General features: G+C 45.8%; 1 long non-coding RNA gene across 1 annotated transcript in view; it reads right to left on the bottom strand.

Moving 5' to 3' along the window:
• Positions 1-340: 340 nt before the first annotated feature.
• LOC125417121 (uncharacterized) overlaps positions 341-21,792 on the bottom strand; it is a 70,611-nt gene continuing 49,159 nt past the window's right edge. The window contains exon 4 of the long non-coding RNA XR_015003020.2: positions 341-3,360. This is a non-coding gene — a long non-coding RNA (uncharacterized LOC125417121). The remainder of the gene's footprint in view (positions 3,361-21,792) is intronic.

The following is a 21,792-nucleotide window of genomic DNA, read 5'->3' on the forward strand; positions in this document are numbered from 1 at the left end:
GTCTAGTCTGGACTCTGCCCTGCGCTAGGTTCTAGAGGGGCAGCTTTGGGATACACACAGTGTGGTCTCGCCCCTGAGAGGAGGCAGGTCCGAGAAGCTGGAATTACCATGGGTTGGCAACACAGAGGCATCTGGAGGATGGACAAGAGGAAGGGAAGGGAAGAAGGAAGAGAGGGAGTAGTCAGGGTGGCCACCCCTGCGATGACACGGCCCCCACAACGACATCTCTCTGTGGTATCAGTTCCTAATTCCAACAGAAATTCCAGTCACAAAACCAACAGACTGCTGTAAGGAGGTTTGTTCGTTCCCGCCCAGACCCGAAATAATCACACAGAAACTGTTTTAATTAAATCACTGCTTGGACCATTAGCTCTAACTTCTTATTGGCTAACTCTTACATCTTAATTTAATCCATCTCCATTAATCTGTACTTCACCACGAGGTCATGGCATACCAGCAAGTTTCCAGAGTCTGTCTCCAGTGGGGCTACATGGCTTCTCTCTGACTCTGCCTTCTTCCCAGCATTCAGCTTAGTTTTCCCCGCCTACCTCTATGCACTGTGCAGGCCCAAAGCAGTCCTTTATTAGGGCATACAGAAGGGAATCCCATGTTAACAGACCTCCCAGGAGTTCTGTAACAGGGAGAGGAAAAGAAATAAGAAAAGGGTGGACCCAGGAAGTCAGGGACATGGGGTTAGCAAAAGGCAGAGATGACTGCGGGTATTTGTGAGTGGGATGGGTGCCACCAATGCAGAAGATCAGCACCATGCAATCTCAGAGACCTGCTTGACCATCCCACAAAGCACACTTCTCCCTAGCATGCTCTAGGGGATCCAGCCCTAGGGGAAGTGATGCCCAGGTACTCTGCCTGCTGCTAAGCTGCCTCCCTGGGGGTGGTACCTGAAGGGCTCCTACTCTGAGTCTTATTAAGATAGTCACCAACATATGCCTTTTTATAGACCTCGTCCATAAGAAATTTGGTAGCCACTGTGATTGCACACACCTATAAATCCCAGAGCTGAGGACGTGGAGACAAGAGGACTGAGAAGTTTAGGCTAGCTTGGAAAACAAAATGAAAACATCATAAAACGCTATAAAAAAACACAAACAAAATAAAACACTACCAAAAAATGGCCTGTAGTCAGAGTACTTGGGGTGTTACAGCAGGAAGATATTTGAATCTAGGTCTAGAGTCTAGGTAACCCACTGGGAAACATAGTAAAATTGTGTCAAACAAAACAAACACAAAATCAGAGATTAGTTAATTATGGCCCTTCGGCCTAAGCATTCTTGGACCGAGTGTGGTTCCAGTGTGTCTTCAAAGGCTCTTCTCTTCAGAGTTGGGGACCTGGTATGCCGGGGCTGCTGAGGTGGTTGGTCCGTTAAAGGTGGGACCTGGTAGCAGATTCTTAGGTCTCTGGGGGAGCTACCCTGGAAAGAGATTAAGGTGGGTCTTATGGGACCACTGAGGTTTCACAGGAGTAGTGAGCATGAACCTGAGCCAGGCATGGTAGCTCACACCTGACTCGTAGCCCTCAGGAAGCTAAAGCCGGAGAAATGCTATGGATTTGAGGCCAGCTCTAACTATACACAGAGTTCTAGGCCATGCTGGACTACACTGTGAGACACTATCAGAACAAAAAGGACAAATGAGTTTGGCCCTTAAAGAGGCTTCTTGGTTTAAGATGCAATCTCCTCCTTTCATTTGTCCCTGCCCTGATGTCACCAACGTCAGTCCCTCAGCAGAGACGACCAATGGGACCACCCAACCTTGTACTTGAGCCCCAGAAATGTGAGCTCAATGTCTCTCTTTTAACCTGTCACAATAATGCAAGCCCAACTAATACAGTTCCAGACATGATTTTACGTCAATGTATGGCCCCCTTTATTTTACTTGTGTTGTGGCCCTTATGATTTCTGAAAACTTATTTGAAAGTCAGATTCGGAAGACGGGAGGTTGAGCAGTCCGTTGTGTTAAGGATGACAAGTGTGTTAAGAAGGGTACTCAGCGCCTGCAGAGGCTGCAGGAACTTCTGGGTTTCATTCAAAGCACATAGGAACTGAGAGTCTCCAACAAAAGCTACAGACTGTGGCTTCTTAACCAGACTGGGAGCCAGACATTGGAGATCTACTCCCTCTCCAGAGCCCTCCACTCTCAGAGTTCCCGTCCTAACGCCCCTCCCTAAGCTGAGGGTTGGCAAGCCACCCCTGCCCCCCAAGCCATGACTGTCAATGTGCTAAAAATAGGTTTTATAGTTTTTTTTAATGGTTAGGGGAAAATCAAAATCAAAATAAGACTTTGGGGGCTGGGCTGTAGCTCAGGCGGTAGAGTTCTGAAGTATGGAGGAAGGTGTGGCTTGACCCCCTAGTACTGCGTACCGTGAGTTAAATCCAGTGTGGCGGTGCACTCCTGCAATCCCAGTACTTGAGGGGTGGAGGCAGGAGGGCCAAGCGTTCCAGGTCATGGCTGGAGAGACGACTCAATGCTCTTCCAGAGCAGCCAGGTTCAATTCCCAGCACCCACATGGCAACTCACAATGATCTTTAGTACTAGTTGCAGGGCATCTGAAGTCCTCTTCTGGCCCCTTTGGTACGTACATGGTACACAGACACATGCAGGGTGAACACCCATATGCATGAAATTGGAAAAACAAAAAACCTTTCAAAGAATTCAAGGTTATCCTCAATTACACAAGTTTAAAGTCATGTTAGGCACACAGGGCCCTGTCAAAAAGAAAGGAAGGAAGGAGTTAAGGAAAGAGGGAAGGAAGGAGGGAAAAAGAAAAGGAAGGAAGAAAAGAAGAAAGGGAGGGAGGGAGGGAAGGAGGGAGGATTGTGTGACCCACAGAAACTGGTGAATTCAAGTCCAGCCTTCAGATAGGAAGTTGTTGTGTTCTCTCCAATGTCCCCTGAGCCTCTTTGTAGTCACCCCCCGCCTCCCTCGCCACTGACCTAGACAACTGTCCATCTGCCTCCCATCAGCACAAATTTGTTATTCCTCTTCTGAAACGTCAAGGAAATGGAATCACACAGCCTGTACTTTTTGTGTCTGGCTTCTTTCAGTCGCTTTGAGACTCGTCCATGTTGCATCAATACCAGACCGGATACTTCTGCCTTTGTTTGTGAGTTGAAGGAACAATTACGCCAGATCTGAAGGCACAAATCAGAACTCCACATGACCAAGTGGGACAAGAGTCAGTCTAGGTACACGGCCGTTTGCCCGTGCTCAGCACAGGAGCACTTTTGGTCACAAGGTAGACATTCCACAGTGTATTCTCCGGGCCATCTTATGAGTTTGAGCAGGAGAGGTTTGATGGGCACACGTCCACTGCCTCTCACAAGAAAGGTCAACAGTGGTTCGCTGATGGAAAAATGAGAAGAGAGAGTTGGAATCACCTTCAAATACAACTTCAACCACTATATATTTTTGAATGGTTTTACATTTGCTTGTAGCAGGCCATGGTGGCACGTGTCTTTAATGCCAGCATTGGTGAGGTAAAGGCAGGCAGATATCTGTGAGTTCAAGGCCAGCCTGGTTTATATAATGATTCCCAGACCAGTCAGAGCTACACAGTGAAACCTTATCTTTAAAAAATAATCAAGTTATTTTTTGACATTTTGTAATTTATTTATATGTTTTTATTTTTAATTATGTGTATTATGTGAGGAAGCCCACAGAGACAAAACGCATAGATTGCCCCTGGGAGCTGGAACCGCTTGACAGACATACTGGGAACTGAACTCAGCTCAGGTTTTCTGTGAGAACACCATGAGCTCTTAACCACTGAGCCATTTCTCCAGCCCTGTTTGTAAGTTTTATTTCACCAATTTGTTCAAACAAAATTTCTTACCAATTATGCTCCAGGAAAATGTGAAGAAATCACACTGTCATCTCAAGCATATAATTGGACACTAGTAGGTTTAGATTGTGGCAGGCTCTTGTTTAGTAGTAAAACAGTTGTGTTCCTTCATTTGTCATACAAATTCAATACCTAAAATTTTCCTTTACTTTATATTTTAACTATAAGCATAATGAAAATTCCTTTCCCTAAGCCCTATAGAGACTCCTTCAAATTTCCCCCAGCTGGCCCTGTGTTCCACACCCTATTCTCTTAGTCTGTGTGAGCCCTGATCTGGAAGCAGAGAGGTCTCACCGCCCCAGACCTGAAGAGTAATTCCCCTCTGGTTAGCAAGGTGTCTTGCTAAGGCGGTCCCTCCTGCCCCCTAGTGGTCATTTTTGTACATGGGTCTCAAGAGGAAAATGTGATATAAGGGGTAATGAACTGGTTTTATACAAGCAAAGCTATCGTCTTGTTGCACAGACATCGTGCCTACAGTGGGCCCCGACAGATATGCATGTCTTCACAGGCATCCTCTTGCTGGTCTGCCGTCCCTGGGGAGGGTCTAGTCTGTGGCTTCTCTCCAGCAATTTCATCACACTCTGCCTTCGTCTTCATGACTACACCACGAGCCAAGTCGCCACCCTTGACACCACCTAATACCACTTTCACCAAACCCCTCTCCTAACTGAGCCTGAAAGATTTAGGGTCTATAGGAGGGAAAGGAGAGAGCCGAGCTGAAATGTAACACCTTTTTAGCAATCAATAGCAACAGGCAGACTCTAGGTCTCAGGCACGCGGGGAATTTGGGGTTCTCTGGGCACAGCAAAAGGAAAGAGCCACGCTGGGCCAGAAGCACTTGCTGCACCCTCTGTGTCTAGGCAGAGACCCAGACTTTTTGACACCAGCTACAGCACAGGACAAGTGACCATGAAAAGAACAGAAGAATCATCTTCACTTCAACTCATAACCAAGCATCAGTTTCAAGTTATCTATGTGTACTGGGCAGTGAGTGAGTGTGTGTGTGTGTGTGTGGTGTGTGTGTGTGTGTGTGTGTGTGTGTGTGTGTGTGTGTCTGTGTGTTGTCAGTTTGACACAAGCGAGGGTCATCTGAGATGAGGGGCCTCAATTGAAAAAAGGCTTCCATCAGATTGGCCTGTAGGCAAGTCTGTAGGACACTGGCTTGATTAATCGCTGGTGTGGAAGAATTCAGCCCACTGTGAGTAATGGCACCCGGGCAGGTGGCTCTGGATTGTCTAAGGAAGCAAGCCGAGTGAGCCACAGGGCACAAGCTTGTGACCAGCCTTCCCCCACGGTTCCTGCCTCTGCTCCTGCTGGAGCTGCTCCCCTGACTCCCTGTGATCAGAGGTGAATAAATCCTTTCCTCTGCACGTTGTTCTTGGTAACAGCGCCTATCCCATCAATAGGAAGCACCTAGAACAACAAGTACTGTTACAGAGGTGAAACTTACATGATACCTGTAGAAAGGAGTTGCGGGCAGGCATGCTTTTCATCCTGCCCAGCTCCCACACGGCTAGCTTAGCCCCAGAAATAATAACACATAAGTTGTATTCATTTAAATACTGCCTGGCCCATTATCTCTACAGAGTTAGTTACTGGCTAACTCTCACATCTTGATTAACCCATTTCTAATAATCTATATCACACCACGAGGTGTGGCTTACCGGGAAAGATTCAGCATGTCTGACCTGGTGGCTGGCTCCATGGCGTCTGCCTCATAGCCCTCTTCCCAGCATTCTGTTCTGTTTTCTCCGCCTACCTAATTTTCTGTCCTATCAAGGGGCCAAGGCAGTCTCTTTATTGACCAATGAAAATAACACAATAGACAGATAACCCTCCTCCATCAGATACCCATGTGGAAGTCAACACATGTCAAGGTGGAGGGTCATTCATGCACACAAGAAAACTGGGGAACACCTGAATTTGGGTCTGAAGTGAGGAGAGCAGATTCCACTCTGAAAACAAACTGAACAAACTATGGAATGTTCTGGTACTCTATTCTATCTCATCTTTGTCCTCCTCTGCTGCTCTGGAGAAGCTGGAGGCCCCAGACTCCCTGTCCCGTCCAGCCCTCTGCTCTCAGACAGAGCCCCATAAGTACACTGGGAAATGGTATCAGGAGCTGTTAGAACTGGGGAAGTGTATAGCAGAAGGGTCATCAGGGTGGTCAGGCTTCTGCGTGGGACCTCAGATTTACCCCTCCTCTCAGCATGCTCAGTGAGTTCAAGTCTTAGTGTCTACTTAATCCCTCTCCCCGAACTGTGAGCAGACTTGCCTTAGGCCAGGAGGTTGGCAGCAGTCAGCTAATCTCTCCCTAGCCAGAGATCCCTGGAGCATGGCATAGCAAGGATGCTGGTGCCCAGGGGCACAGGCTCTGGTCACCCCCTAGAGCTGTGGGGCAGCTGTCCTGGGTCACCCGGCTGTTAGTGTCAGAACACATGGGTCCCCTCTGACTGCACAACTGGCACCTACAGGTGACCCCAGAAACCACTGCGGCCATCAGAGACCCCCAGAGGGATCTTGTCTTTCAGGAGATGAACTTTATCCTGGGTTCTGTATCACATTATTCGTCTTCTGGTTACAAGAAATCAAAACAAATTCTATCCAACTTATTTTTTAAAAAAAAAGTAAAAAGGTCCTGGAATAGTTAGCTTCAGGAAAGGCTACAAACAAGGCCATAAAGATGGCTCTCTTCTTTTTGGGCGTTCATCTTAATTTCATATCTAAGGAAAATGGCTACTGGCAACTCCACACTTCACCTCTTAGACACAAGTCCAGTGTTCAAGTCCTGTGGTTCTCTACAGAGACAGACCCAGTTTGTAGACTCAGTCACTAAAGTCCTTGCCTTACAAGTGGGAGGATCTGAGTTCTGTCCCCAGAACCCCTTGTTAAAATGCCAGACATGATGTAGACATTTGTAACTCAGCACCACGGAAGTAAAGACAGGTGAATCCCTGAGGATCTCTGGACAATCAGCCCAGCCTATTTGAGATCCGGGCCAAGGGGATACTTTGTCTTAAACAAGGTGTGGGGTTGATAGGTGGCTCAGCAAGTAAAGGCACTTGTCGCACAACCCTGGCAGCCTGAGTTTTGATCCCCAGCCCCTGGGTAAGGGACAAAGGAAAGAATGGACTCCACAAGTTGTCCTCTGACCTCTCCCCATGCAGCACGGCACACGTGCACACCAACACACACGAGAGAGATTCGGAGGGAGTGGGGATCGCTACTGGAACACGCATGACTCTAAACTCATCACTGTACCCACCAACAAGAGCAGGATACGGTCCAAAGCAGCCAGGTTGTGCCATCCTTTGAGGTCTGGATGCCAAGCAGCCTCTGGTCTTTCTGAGTCTGATCTGTCCATGACCTCTCCCAGATCTCTCCTGGCCTCTCCTCTGCTCTGACTGTCTATCCAGAGGCCTCTCCACTAATCCTCAAGGGACCTGTTGGTCCTCATGAGTTCTCACCGCCACCTGTCTATCAGTGCCCTCCACTCTACTCCCAAGTCAGGCTAAAACCTGGAAATGGGGAGTCAGCCTCCAAATATCCTTGAGCCCTATAGCTCCAGGCAGACCCAATTCCACGAGAACTAGAAAGAGCCTCTGGGTGCTAGCTTCCCCGGTTGTATGCCTGCCAGCTTGCGGGTACAGGGTATCTGCTGGGGGTCCAGTGTGGTATGTGAGGGACTTGGAAAGCACAGGGCAGGATAAAGACCATTCAGGAAGACAAAACCTCTCTAGTAGCTCCGTCCTATGGAGGCTGCACTAAGTCTGAGATTCCATTCAGTAGGAGATTGAGAGTAGGCAAAAGGCTCTGGGTGAGTGAATAGGAGCGCAGAGATGTGCGATGGCTTGGATTATGTTGCACAGCAAACAAGGGGCAGGCCCAGGGCCCAACTCCACACCTCCTTTTGCCATTCTGGATCCAGGCTCCAGCCCAAGCAGCCTCCTCCTCAGGAACCCTGGAGGTCACCAGCCTCGGTTTGGCACCGCAGCAGGGCCAAGCCTGCACTGCTGAGCCCTGAGCCAAAGCAGGGGACTGGGAATTAGAAACCTGGACACAGTGAGACAGACCCAACACCTGGGGTATCTCAGGGAGGCTCACGCTGGCGCCTGAAATTGAGGCTAAGGAATTCAGTGTCAGGAAATTCTTGTAGAGCAATGTGGAGGAGACACAGGAGCAGCCCCGAGCTCAGCCACACTTGGCTCTGTGTGAGCACCATCCCTGACAAAGTCCAGAGCCCAAGGTAGGAGGCAGCCAACTAGAGGAAGAATACGTTGCTGGTTGTCACTAGCCATCTGGACTGGTATTTCCAGGTTCTTGGCTGAACACTGAAAGAATTAAAAGAGCACACACAAACAGCAAAGTAGCACAAAGTTTTATTAAAGAGACAGTACAGGACATATACTGCAAGAGAGCAATGGGCCGCTCGGGCTAGGGTGCCCAGAACAGTGAGTTATTGTTTGGGGCCTTACACGGATGCAGGAGAAGGAGGAGTTGACTACTAGGAGGTGGGGAAAGGTGTTCTTTCTGTTTTGATGGACAAACATTGATTATGTAAGCCTTCTTTGCCATGATCATATAGTGATGGGTGCTCCATGATGTAAGCCTATGCTCACTAGGCTTGTCCTTTCCCACGATGTATCTGGCTTTCATCATACGCATGCTCAATTATGCATAGGTATAAGATGGTAAATAGTGGTTTCCCTGTTTCACCCAGAGAACACAGTTTGCCTTGCTGTGTATGCACCCAAAATGAGTTTAGGCAGGATAGGGCCTTGCCTCCCATTCTCTCATGTTTGGAGACAAGTTTGGATGGAAATCAAACATTGCCATAGCGACTTGTTCCATTGTTTGAAGTGCAGTGTAATTGTGGCTCAATGCAGGGGAGAGTCCCAGGTTGCTGAATACACTGAAGGAGGGTATGGATACGAATAGCCCAAGCCAAGAGGAGTCCCAGGGTGTTAAGCATTCCCTATGTTTTCCTGCATCAGATGGAGGCTGTCTCTGGTCTCCAAGGGCCTTGGCAGTGCTCCTGGTGAACCTAGCATTTGCCCCACAGCATGAAAACAAATTAAATCCAACAACACTGATGAATCCAAGGTGGAGGGAGAGAAGCCAGTTGGCTCCTGCTTTAGAAGGTCCTAAACTAGCTTCGTGCAAGATCAGCCAGGACATCAGACAAAAGACCCAGAATTTCCATGAAAGCAAGAATCTAGCTGTCTGGATCACCAGTGTCTAGAACACAGATAGACATGCCACAGGTACCTAATAAACAGCTGAGATAATCTGGCTGCAGGGGAGCAATGTTTTTTTTATGATTCTCACAATGTACTGTACCATCTTCACATAACAAATGTCAAGTCAACACATGGTAATTGGTTAAGAACTTACTGTCCTCAGAGCTACTGCCCACCCCAGCTAGAACATTTCATTCTTAGTCTCCTCAAACATGTTGACTAATACCACCTCAAAAAAAAAAAAAGTGGGCCAGAGACCAGGACATTTCAGTCCTAGGACATCTATCAAGGACAGATGTGTAAAGGAACTGTTCAGAACATCCTCACGTTGATCCTCCCCTGGTTGCCCCCACTTGTAGATGTAAAGAGAGTTGTAGTTGGTCATGGACCACACAACCTGTGGCTGACAGTACAGGCATTTATGTATCTGCATGACTGGAGTCTCTGAAGACAATTCTGAGTCTCCTACAGTGTAAGAAGGAGACAGCATGGTAGCACATTGTTGTATCATAATCTTTTTTGTATACTGTGAAGATGTGTCAATTGGATTGGTTTAATAAAAAGCTGAGTGGCTAATAGCTAGGCAGGATTTTTGGGACACAGAGGACACTGGAAGAAGAAGAAGGGCAGAGTTACCAGCCAGATGGAGAGTAAGCAAGAAATATAGGAGGAAAGGTAACAGTCATGAACCATGTGACAACACATATATTGATAGAAATGGGTTGATTTAAGTTATAAGAGCTAGCTATAAATAAACCTAGGCTATTGGCCGAGCTTTCATAATTAATTATTAGTCTCTGTGTGGTTATTTGCGAGCTGGTTGGTGGAATAGAAAAAGTCTTGCTATAAAGGGCAACCAATGTGGGGTCATGTATTTCCACATTAGACCTAAAAAAACTTTAAAAAAGATTCCAAACACACAAAAAATGAAGCTTAACATGACTCCCAGGTCCTGTAGTCTCTCGCGTGAGCCACAGTACAAAGGTGCATCTCCCAGCCACTGCCTGCAGGCTTGAGCGACCAGTGCACCATGAGCTAAGCTGTGCAGTAGTTCAAGGATTTGCTCATGCAGACAGAAAAGGTTACAGATAAACAGTAAAGCAGATCCAGACAGGAAAAAAAACCTCTAAACAGGTTGCATGTATTTAACAATGTATATAGGCTTAAAGAATAAAAGGAGTATAGGCCGTCATAAAATAGTTTAAAAATAAGATTAAAATATCTAAAGAGAAAATAAAATAATATAAAAAGGAAAAGTCATACAAAGGTGAAAATACAGAGAGTCTGGATCATACATGGTGTCTTGTTGACTTTAAATTTTTTGATTGCTGCTGAGTGAGCAGTCACTGCTGAGAGACAGTGAATTATGGAAACTGCCAAATTAAATCAACTGACATGGTTTTAAAATGGCTTAACTTCAGAATGAAAGTCAAAAAAACATGTTGTGTTGGAGAAGAGATTATGCTTTTGTTTCCACAGAAAACAAGAGGCTCTGAGTTGATTCAGGGTTGAAGAAGATCAGGGGAGATCCCCTGAAATCCTGGCTACAGACATAAAGAAATAAACATAAAAAAGAAAACAAGACAGGTGATGCACATTTATCTGCTCAAACATAAAAAAAAAATTATTTTTAACTTACTTGTTCATACTACACATTCCAAACTTGTATTAATGCAGATATATATGCTACCTTTGAAAATTTGTGTGTTTTCAGAACAAGGAGATCAGACAGCAATGAAAATGGGTGGCCCAGGTGATCCAGACTCTCAGAGTGCCCGTGTTACAGTTTCCTCGGGGTTCTGCATCCAGAACAGCTTCAGTGCTGATGGCTGAGATGATCCAGCCTTGTTGAATATTCTGGCCAGGACTGCAGATAAGCCTTGTGCTTTCCTATTGCACAGAGACTGAACAACAAATATTTTAGCTGATTTTCCCAGGATATGACCATTATTTCAATTTTCTCAATTTCCCTAAAAGATGCCTTTATCCCCAGACAACAGGAAGCAGTCTAGAGGATATACACTCACATTCCCAAGAGGTGCAGTGGGTGGTTTTTGGTCACTGGTGGGTTATGGATGCCTGTCATCATTTAGGGGGATTGGTTACAAGTTGTTATTGGTGATGGCCATGAAAAATGCTAAACAAAGAAGACTAGATTCAGGGAGCTCTTTCTGAAGGGAAAATGGGGGATACAGTTTAGAAATGATGGGATAAAGGGTGAATCGTTGAGGTTACATTTTTAAAAAAAAAAAGATTTATTTATTTATTATGTATAAAGTGTACTGCCTGCCTGAATGTCAGAAAAAGGTATCAAATCTCATTACAGATGGTTGTGAGCCACCATGTGGTTGCTGGGAATCAAACTCAGGACCTCTGGAAGAGCAGTCAGTGCTCTTAACTGCTGAGCCAACTCTTCAGCCCAAGGCTACTTTTAAACAACCAACTAGTCTCAAATATTTTATGTTGGTACGTATCTCTGTTTATTGACACAAAATTGAGGTCATTTTTGTTACAACATGCTGCATATATGTTTCTATTCTTTTTTTTTCAAGACAGGGTTTCTCTATAGCTTTTGGTGCCTGTCCTGGAACTAGCTCTTGTAGCCCAGGCTGGCCTCGAACTCATGGAGATCCCCCTGCCTCTGCGTCCCGAGTGCTGGGATTAAAGACGTGTGCCACCACCGCCTGGCTGTTTCTACTCTTGTTTAAGGTATTGTATCTATGCAGCTCAATTAAAAATGTAATGTAAATCATTTAGAATAATTAAGAAATACAGGTTAGTAGTCATCTGTAACAATCAAACTTGTAGCATTTTAAGTATGTTTCTAAGATTATACAGTGATATATTTTGGATAAATAGATGGTCTTCAAACACTTCAATGATCTAGGGAATATGGCATTTAATATATTTTAATAACATAAGGCTTTTCATGATAGTAAAACATGTCTGTTCTTAGAAACACAAATTTACTAGACCTGTAGTCTGAATATTAATGCCCCAATGTTACAGAGGAACTTGGGTGACTGTCCAGGCAGCCAGATGTCTCTATCATTTCTTAGTCTTGGAAGTGACTTGTACTGTCTTGTTTACCCAGGTAATATATCCTTCTAGGGTCTTTGATAGAATTGAAGACTAGATAGTTTTAATTGTGGTTTTCCTTGGTTATGACAGAAGATAAATTAGACACAAAACTTTGGACTCAAGACAGAATAGAAAATGGAATATTTTCTCTAAATTTGCCAAATACAAATGGACTGGACATTGTAAATGTAATTCTTATACTTGATAATTGTTCTTGTTGTATATAGTTAAACCTTCCCCCTTTTTAGACAAAAAAGGATGAAATATTATGGAATAATCTTTTTGTACACAGTAAAGACGTGTCACTTGAATTGGTTTAATTAAAAAGCTGAACAGCCAATAGCTAGGCAGGATTTTCAAAGCACAAAGGACACTGGGAAGAAGAAGGGCAGAGTTGCCAGTCAGACAGAGAACAAGCAAGACATCCAGGGCAAGAGGTAACAGCCACGAGTCACATGGCAGAACATAGATGGATAAAAATGGGTTGATTTAAGTTATAAAAGCTAGCTAGAAATAAGCCTGGACTATCAGCTGAGCTTCATAATTAATAATCAGTCTCCATGTGATTATTTGGGAGCTGGTTGGTGGGGCAAAAAAGAGTCACTACAGCACATCCTGGGACCCCTTGGATCCTGAGGTGTTCCCTGCTGACCCTTGAGCAACATTCCTTCTCTGAAAGCTTATAAATGATCCATTGTCCCTGTCCCACCCAACACTGGAGGTCAGTGGGTCCCAGCTGAGTATGGTAAGGAGGGTGTCAGGGGGCTACTTGGGCCCTGGCAGATCTGCCACCTTCACCTGGTTTGGCTTTTCCTATGATCTTTTCCTAGAATACAGCATGGAATAACCAGGGAGGATTTTTCAGTAGATGTGAGGAATTAGGAAATCCAAGATGGCAGAAGTTCTCTTACAAATGTCCAATGGTGTGGAAAGTGCTTGCCATCACTAATCATCAGGAAGACTGTCAACCAAAACTTCAGTAGGGTACCAGCTCATACTTTCCAGGGTAGTTAGTATCTAAAAGCTTAAGACAACACATGTCAGCAAGGAATTGGGAAAAAGGAGACCCTTTGATCACTACTGATAAAGACAAAACAGTGCAAATACTTTGGGAAAAAACATGGAGGGACCTCCAAAGATTACAACAAGAACTGCCATAGGCTCCAATTTGATAGCTTCTTTGTGCACATACACAAAAGGTGTGAAATCATCACCTCACAATGACACCTGCATCCCCATGCCCACTATTCATGATAGGCAAGACATGGAAATAACTTAAGTGTCCATCCATAGATGACTGTGTGTGGTGTGTTTGTGTGTGTACAATAAAACTATTCAGCATTTTAAAAGAAGATCTTGCCATTTTAAATGAAATGGGCGAAACCTGGAAGACATTGAGCTAAGTGAAATAAATCAGTTAAGAAAAAAAAAAGTTGTGTGATCTCAGTTATATATCAAATCCTGTTTTCAAAACATTGAACACATAGAGCTGCTAAGATGGCTCCGTCAGTTAAGAGTGCTTGCCAGGTTTTGGTGACCCGAGTTCCACTCCTAGAACTCACATTATAGAAGGAAGGAACTGATCCCCCCAAAGGTTTCCACTGACCTCCACATGCTCACTATGGTATACACACACATTCTCATAAATAAGCAAATGTAAATAATGAACATATAGCAATAGGAGAAGAATGAATGATTTGGGGAGTCAAAGGGTACAGAATTGTGGCTTTATGGGAGGGAGGTCATAGCAATATTTTGTTTGTCATCTAACAAATAAAGCTTGCCTGAAGATCATAGGGCAGAGTGAGCCACTTTTTAGCCAAAGGGCCAGGCAGTGGTGGCACACACCTTAATCCAAGCACTTGGGAGGCAGAGGCAGATTTGTGAGTTCAAAGCCACCCTGGGCTACACAAGATCAGACACTCAGGCAGGAGTGCCTCATTCAGGGCTTAGCTATTTGATACCCACAGAGACCTGGAATTAGCTGTGACAAACCCAAGGGGACCCAAGGATGAGGGAGGAGTGGGGGGTGGGCCTGTCCCTAAAGAAGTCACAGTGTCTTGGAGGTGGTGGAGCTGAGGCAGACATCAGCACTCTAATACAACTCGAAAAATGCTTTGCAGAGACAAGTCTGGGGTTGAGGACACCAGGGAGGAAGCGTCTGACTCTTTCAGTAGCTAGGGAAGGTGGGGAGTGTGTGGGCCCAGGACAAGGTCACCAAGAGGAACCAGATGCAGGCAGACCTCTGTATGAGTACAGGCTCAGTTCACCCTCCTGCATCCTTGTTTTTCACTGAGCCCTTGAGCTCTGGGTGACCTTCAGGTCCTGGCTGTCCTCAGTCCTCTGTGCACAGCAGCCCGTAAGCAGTCAGGTACCCTTTGGCTTCTCTGACCTCCATTTCCTATGGGCAATGACTTCCAGCCACACTAGGGGTAAGCCAGACCATAGGGAAGTTTTCCATCCCTCCCTAGCCACCCCCCACTCCCCCTCCCTAAAGCCTCCCATCCTGAAGACTGATGTCACTACCCCACAAGGACCTCAGTAGCAACTCCTAATTCTAGCACACTGCAGCCAGACCAGGTCCCCAAGGCAGCTAGTTCTGTAAGCTAGGGAATGAAGGTCAGTTGACTCAGATCCAGCCTCAATACTGCTATTGTGCAAATTAGCATTTAAATCAGTAGACTCGGGTCTGGAGAGATGACTCAACAGTTATGAGCACCCACATGGCAGCTCACACATATCTGCAACTCCAGCTCCAGGGCACCTAATGCCCTATTGACCTCCTGAGGTTCCAGGCACACATATGGTCCTCATATATATATGCATGCAAAACATTCATGCCCATAACATAAATAAGCAAAAAAGAAGTATTCTCCCTAGCAGACTCTTGAATGAAGCAGATCACATGCTGCCACATTGTGGGCCTTATCTGATAAGCCAACGGTCTTTAAAAGCAAAGACTAAGTAAAGTCGTTAGAGCAGGAGTGTGCCCTTGAGATTATGACACAGAAACTGCCTCCATCTCTAGCCTGCCAGCTTGCCCCCAAAACAAAAACTTCCTCAATGGCAACTGCCAACTCCCTGAAGAAATCTCTCCTTGTGAAAATTCTTAGGGAATGTGATGTATATATAAGCATTCTATAGCACTCAGACACTTAATTCATACACACACACACACACACACACACACACACAGAGTTCTAAACCTCTGGATAACCTGATTAATACACCCTTTCTTCTACTTCATCCACAGACAAGGGTGCAACATGAATTTCTCTCTGTGGCAGCAAGTCCTTCGAGTGCATCAACCTGAGTACCAGGTTGAGCATCTGCTCCTTGTTGAGTGCATCAACCTGGGTATTATGTAGAACATCTGTTCCTTGTTGTATGCATCAACCTGGGTACCAGGTTGAACATCTGTTCCTTGTTGAGTGCATCATCCTGGGTACCAGGTTGAGCACTTGTTCCTTGCAATCCTTCCAGGAACAGCCTGGCTCGTGCCCAGTGCCGAGGGGGTCCCTTGCACACATGAGGCAATGCTATTAGAAAATGGATTTGATTAAAAGAAAATGTTGACACAAGTGACAAACATTCACACTGAAGATTACATATCAGTACTAAGCAGTCACCAAGACCTCAATTTTCATTGCATGCAGTGACTCGCTTGCTCATTCAACAAATATTTATTGAATGTGTGCATGGGCCAAGTTTTCTTCTAGGTGCTGGGAATGCAGCGACAAAGGAAACAATCACATTCAAGCAAGAGAGATGGGAAACATACAAATATTTTGTTGGAGAGAAACTGAGCCCATTAGGAGACTGGACACAGAGGGGCAGATGAAGAGGAATCTCATTGGTGTTAGGTGTGCAGAGGCCATAGTTATAGTGGTATTTGAGAGGCGGCAGGAAGTAGGCTAGGAGTCTCTACAAGAGGAAAGCATCTCAGAGAGGAGCCAGCAAAGGCAGAGCTCTGAGAGGCACACTGGGAGAGCGGCAAGCCGCTGGCATGGCCAGGACAGACTGAGAAGGGAGAGCAGAGAGGTAGGAGAGGGAGGCCAAAAAGCACAGAGTCTTATGGGTTTTACTCTGAAGTACACTGCATTCTCTAAATGTTAGCCCAGGGGAGGTGTCCTAACTCTGGAAGAGTTCTAAGAGGAGACAGCTCAGCTTGTGAGGGCCTGGGTTTGATATTCATCAGCAACAGAGAGCCCCATGAGGTGGAGAAAAGAAAGGGGAAGATGTGGGTTTCCTATAGAGTGATTTAGGGCCACTGCTTCTCAGCTGCAATGCACCCAGAGAAGCCCACGGCTAAACTTTCTGCCTCTCTTGTCTTGCCTCATCTTAGAGATGGGACTGGATTCAACCCCAATGTGAAGTAGCCAAGAAGAGAAAAGGTCGATGAGGGAGGTCACTGAGAGCCATCAAACTGATATTTTATTTTTGGTTTTGTTTCCTTGTTTGATTGTTTAGGTTTTGTTTGCTTTTTAAGACAGTCTCACTCTGTAGCCCAGGCTACCCTTGAACTTCTGCTCAAGATAGCCTCAAACTCAGAGTGATCCTCCTGTTTCTACATCTTACCATCTTTCTATGCCTCCAGCAACATTCTATAGTTATTGCCAACACCATTGTTGGCACCATTCCATCCAATGGAGAGAAGAGAGACCCTGACCATGTAATTACCCACAATCAGGTGTTACCTTCCTCCCTGAAGAAGTTGCTTAGGGATCTCTGTGTTTAGTAAACAGAGACAAGTAGCTAATCATAAAGGACCTGGTCCTCCCCAGTGTGTCCTCTAAAGCCAAGAATGGTGGCAGCCAGAACCCCATGTCCTCTAAGAGCCAAGCCAGTCTTCCATTCACAGAGTTCAGCCCTGAAGCAAAGTCAGAGCCCTCAGCAAGAAATCGTTCCTGACCTGGAAGCCAGAGAGGCACGCTGTGTTCTTCTACCCCTCAGAAGTGACGTGCCCTTCCTTTTCCAACATCCCCTTTCTTCCTGGAACATGAGGAAGACCACGATTGACCCTCCCCCCAGCTGGAGCTGGTGACTCAGAGGCCACCTGCATCCATTTCCAACTCTCCCTGTGGCACATCCTCTGCTCTTGCCTCCGAGCCACCAGCGAGCGGTGCCCTCTGCCTGGGCTACGTCTGAACACTGAAGCATTCTTCTGGGATTCGTCACCTTCTGAAAGTGATTACATAAGGAGGCGCTGTTTCCAGGACAGAGCAAAGACTCACCAATGGAATTTAGAACAATCCTCGGAAAAGCCAGTCCTCAGAAAAGGGAAAATTCCCTGCTCTAGCAGACTCATCGCTTGCGAGCAGCCCTGAGCCTGCAGGGACCCTCGGATAAGAAGGGTGACAGAGAACCCCAACTCCTGAGCTTGTTCTGGAAGTTTGCAGGGACCGGACTCTAGTAGGGGTGGGATGAGAAGGCTCTCGCTGTCCTCCCTCTCCTCAATGAGCATACCTCCCAGCCTGCAGCTTTTTGGTACCAATCGCCTGTTCACCCATTGCCCCATCTGCCAGAGATGCTCAGAGGGTTCATGAGAGTCCAAAATAGCAGTCAGAGCTGATCTCTGCATGCTTGGTCCCACCCTGCCAAGCTTCCTTGCTTGCTATCTCCATCGGATGGCTTCTTGTTCAAGAAGCCTGGGAGTCAGGCATGAAATCCCCTTGCCCATTAAACTGGACTTCCTGCGCTACACTTAGTAGCATCTCTCCGGTGACATAAGACCAAGCCACCAAGCACTGCCCCATGGTCCATGGCTTAAGGCCCTTTAGTTGAAACTTCCTGACCCTGCTCCCCTTAGCATTTGGCCTCAGCGGTGTCTCCTGCATTCCTCCTTCACCTCACATCATTCTACTCTTCCACGGGCTGTCTTCAACTGTTCTTTCTATCACATATTTTCTTTATTCCCTGAGAGCTTTAGCTTTTTTAAGATGATATTTCACTATGAAGCTCAGGCTCACCACAAATACAATGTAACCAAGGATGACTTTGACCTGCTGATTCTCTTACCTCTGCCACCTAAGCACTGGGATTTGAGGTGTGTGAACACAGACTGTACTTTCATTTCCCAGCCACCCAAACATGAATAATCAAACAAAAACTATATTAACTGCAACGCTGTTTGACCAACAGCTCAGGCGTAGTCCTAGCTAGTAAATTAATCCATTTCTATTAATCTGTGTATTGCCAGAGGCTGTGGTTTTACCGGTAAGATTCTGGCATCTTTCTCCTTCTGCAGCTACATGGCGTCTCCCTGACTCCGCCTTTTTTCCTGCTCTGTCTCTGCTTGGATTTTCCACCTTGCTTTATTCTGCCCTGCCATAGGCCAAAGCAGCTTCTTTATTAACCAATGGTAATAAAGCATATTCGCAGCATACAGAGGGGAATCCCACATCACTGGCTTTAACATTTCTTTCTTTCCTCTTCTGTGTGGCTGTGTGGCTGTTGTTGCTCCTCTAGCACATTCCTCAGATCTCAATCTTGGGGTCACCTCCTCATAAAGCTTATGTTGACCTCCTTTCTAAGCAAGTCCTTCCTCTTAACTTCTTGCTCTCTTTTGCTATTCTGTTTATTTCCTATATAAAATTTGGCCAGCTTGTGTTGGATGCACGTTAATAATAATTAAATGCTTGTATGTTTCTTCCCAGTCTCCCTACTATTGCTTCTCATGGCTATAGATTGGAAGTAGGCACATCAGAGAGCCCTGGGAGACAGAAATGGGGCTCGGTGGAGACAACAAGAATCCTTGAGATAAGAAACCATTTCTCACACCACGTTCCAACTGTCTGTCTCAGATCATGGCCGAGGACCTCCTGAATGGATGAATGGATGGATGGGTGGATGGATGGATGGATGGATGGATGGATGGATGATGGATGGATAGTTGGATAGATGATGGATGGATGCTGGATGGACGAACAGATGGATGGACTGATGGATGGATGGATGGACAGACAGACGGACTGACAGATGGACAGATGGATGGACAGATGGATACATGGACGGATGGATGGATGGATGGATAAATAGATGGATGAATGATGAATGGATGGATGGATGGATGGATGGGTGGACAGTGGATGGATGATGGGTGGACAATGGATGGATGGTGGATGGATGGATAGATGGATGGATGGATGGATAATAGATGGATGGGTGGATAATGGATGATGGATGAATTGATGGATGAATGGACAATGGTTGGATGATGGATGGATAGAATGGATGGATGATGGATGGATAGAATGGATGGATGGATGGATAGATAATGGATGGATGGATGGATGGATGGATGATGGATGGACAATGGATGGATGATGGATGATGGATGGATAGAATGGATGAATAGATGGATGGATCGATGGATGGATGGATGGATGGATGGATGGATGGATGGATGGATGGATAATAGATGGATGGGTGGATAATAGATGTATGATGGATGAATGGATGGATGGATGATGGTTGAATGGATGATGGATGATGGATGGATGAATGGATGGATGGATGATGGATGGATGGGTGGGTGGGTGGGTGATGGATAGATGGAGGGATGATGTATATGTAATACATGAATGGTGGGTGGATGGATGAATGATAGCTGGATGGGAGAATTCTAGCTTTGAACATAAAGTGATAGAAACCTTGTCTAAGAATCGGGGAGTAGGCTGAATAGACTCTGTACCTACAGGAAGACCCATCTCTTGGATCTTGGAGACTCATTTCAGAAATGTGGACAATGTCATTCCAGATCTTGGATGAGAAAACTTGCCCATGAGTACACTCAGGAAATACCTTCCTGAATGATGAGACGGAAAATGAAAACCAAATGGCTGAGGAATGCCGCCCGCTTTTCTCATTCTTCGCTGGGGGCAGAGCTGCTTGGACTCAGCTGAATCACGGGTTGATGAGCTGATGCAGGATGACCCACAATACTCTGGGACGTGTTTACATGACAGAACTTGGTTTTGCAATATCAGCATCATTCCCTGGAACATCAGGGACAAATTCCAGAGGAGAAGGCTTGCTGTCTATGGACTCCCAATGACTCATCCAACCAACAGAAGAGACACAACTCAATAAAGCAGGCAACTCAGCTTATGCCAAATGTTATCAGAATGAGTTCACATGGAACCTTCTAGAATATTTAATGAGAGGCAGAGAATAGTGGCTGCCTAAGCTGCATACAACTACATTCCCTTATTCTGCCCAACCTACTCCTGGGCTATAGAAAGTGGTTAGAGAAATTACTTACTATGATATTTGAGAAATCAAACCCAATACTGCCAAAGAATTGAAAAAGACTCCAAGCCAAAATGTTGTCTCTGATAACAATAGAATTGTGTAACAAAGGAGTCAAACAGGTCTTTTGAAGGAGAGAAAATGGCACTGGGGGTTCTCTTGTGTACGTCTTTGGTACTTTCTGGAGGAGGCAGAAGAAGGATGCAGAGAGAAAAGAGAGGTAAACATGTTGCGTGTGAACTTCAGTAACCTTGAACTTAGACGAGGATGCAACAAGACTGGCTTTGCAAAAGAATGTGACCTGTGACAAATGTGGAACCCACGGTGGTAATAAGGGAGCAGTGACAGGCTGGCCCAACTGCAGAGGGAGTGGAATCCAAATGGGGATTCTCAGAAAGGATGGGCAATGATTCCAGAAATTCAGTCTGCGTGTGCCGAGTACCAGAGCCATGAAGGGTGTCAACCCCACTTAAAGACAGACGCAAAGGCTGCAATAGAAGACTCAGAGATGATTCTAGAAAATTGTGTTGATTGGGAATTTTTGTCAACTTAAAACAAGTTAGCCTTATCTGAAAAGAGAGAGCCTCAGTTGAAAACAGATTGGCCTGTAGGTAGGCCTGAGGGGGAGTTTCTTGGTTGATGACTGATGTAGTGGGGCCCTTCCAACCTTTTCATGAGCAGGTGTAAACAGTCAATAAGCCCAACTCCGCTAATCCTTTACAGCTGGACTCCCTAAAATGGTGTTTGCTTGGATTAAAGGTCAATCACTAACAGTGTCTGAGCACCAGGGTGCAGAAGAAGCAAGCTGAGCAAGTCTGGAGAGCAAGCCGGTAAGTTCCTCCATGATCTCAGCTTCCGTTCCTGCCATCAAGTTCCTACCCTGATGTCCCTTTGTGATGAACTGCAGACTGTAACAGGAAATCAACTCTTTCCTCCCCCAGTGGTTTTTGGTCATGGCGTTTTATCACAGCAGAAGAAATGAAACTAGGACATTCAAATGGACAAGAAGTCTGAAAAATGGGCAGAAGGAGACCAAGAGCCAGTCACGGAGCCAGGAGACATCATTATGTTCAATCTGGGCTGTGCTGATTTCCCCCAACAAGAAGACCTTGTTATGTGGATGGACATAGAGCTGGCTGAAGCAATGTGTGTGCTCCCAAGACAGTGTCCTCTTGATGATCAAACCTCAGGCATCACTCTTTGTCTAGGACTGATGGCCAAACACAGAGACCTCAAGTCTGTGCCCAGTGAGAGTTTGCCAGCATGTTATCCGCTGTATGAACTACACAATTATCTAGTACAAAGTAAAATCCCCTAAAAGGCTCTCTTCTCATAGACTTTCTTAGAAATCTCCTTCCTCTG

Source organism: Myodes glareolus, chromosome 7 (genome assembly GCF_982192425.1).
Source record: "Myodes glareolus chromosome 7, mMyoGla1.1, whole genome shotgun sequence".
Classification (NCBI taxonomy): domain Eukaryota; kingdom Metazoa; phylum Chordata; class Mammalia; order Rodentia; family Cricetidae; genus Myodes; species Myodes glareolus.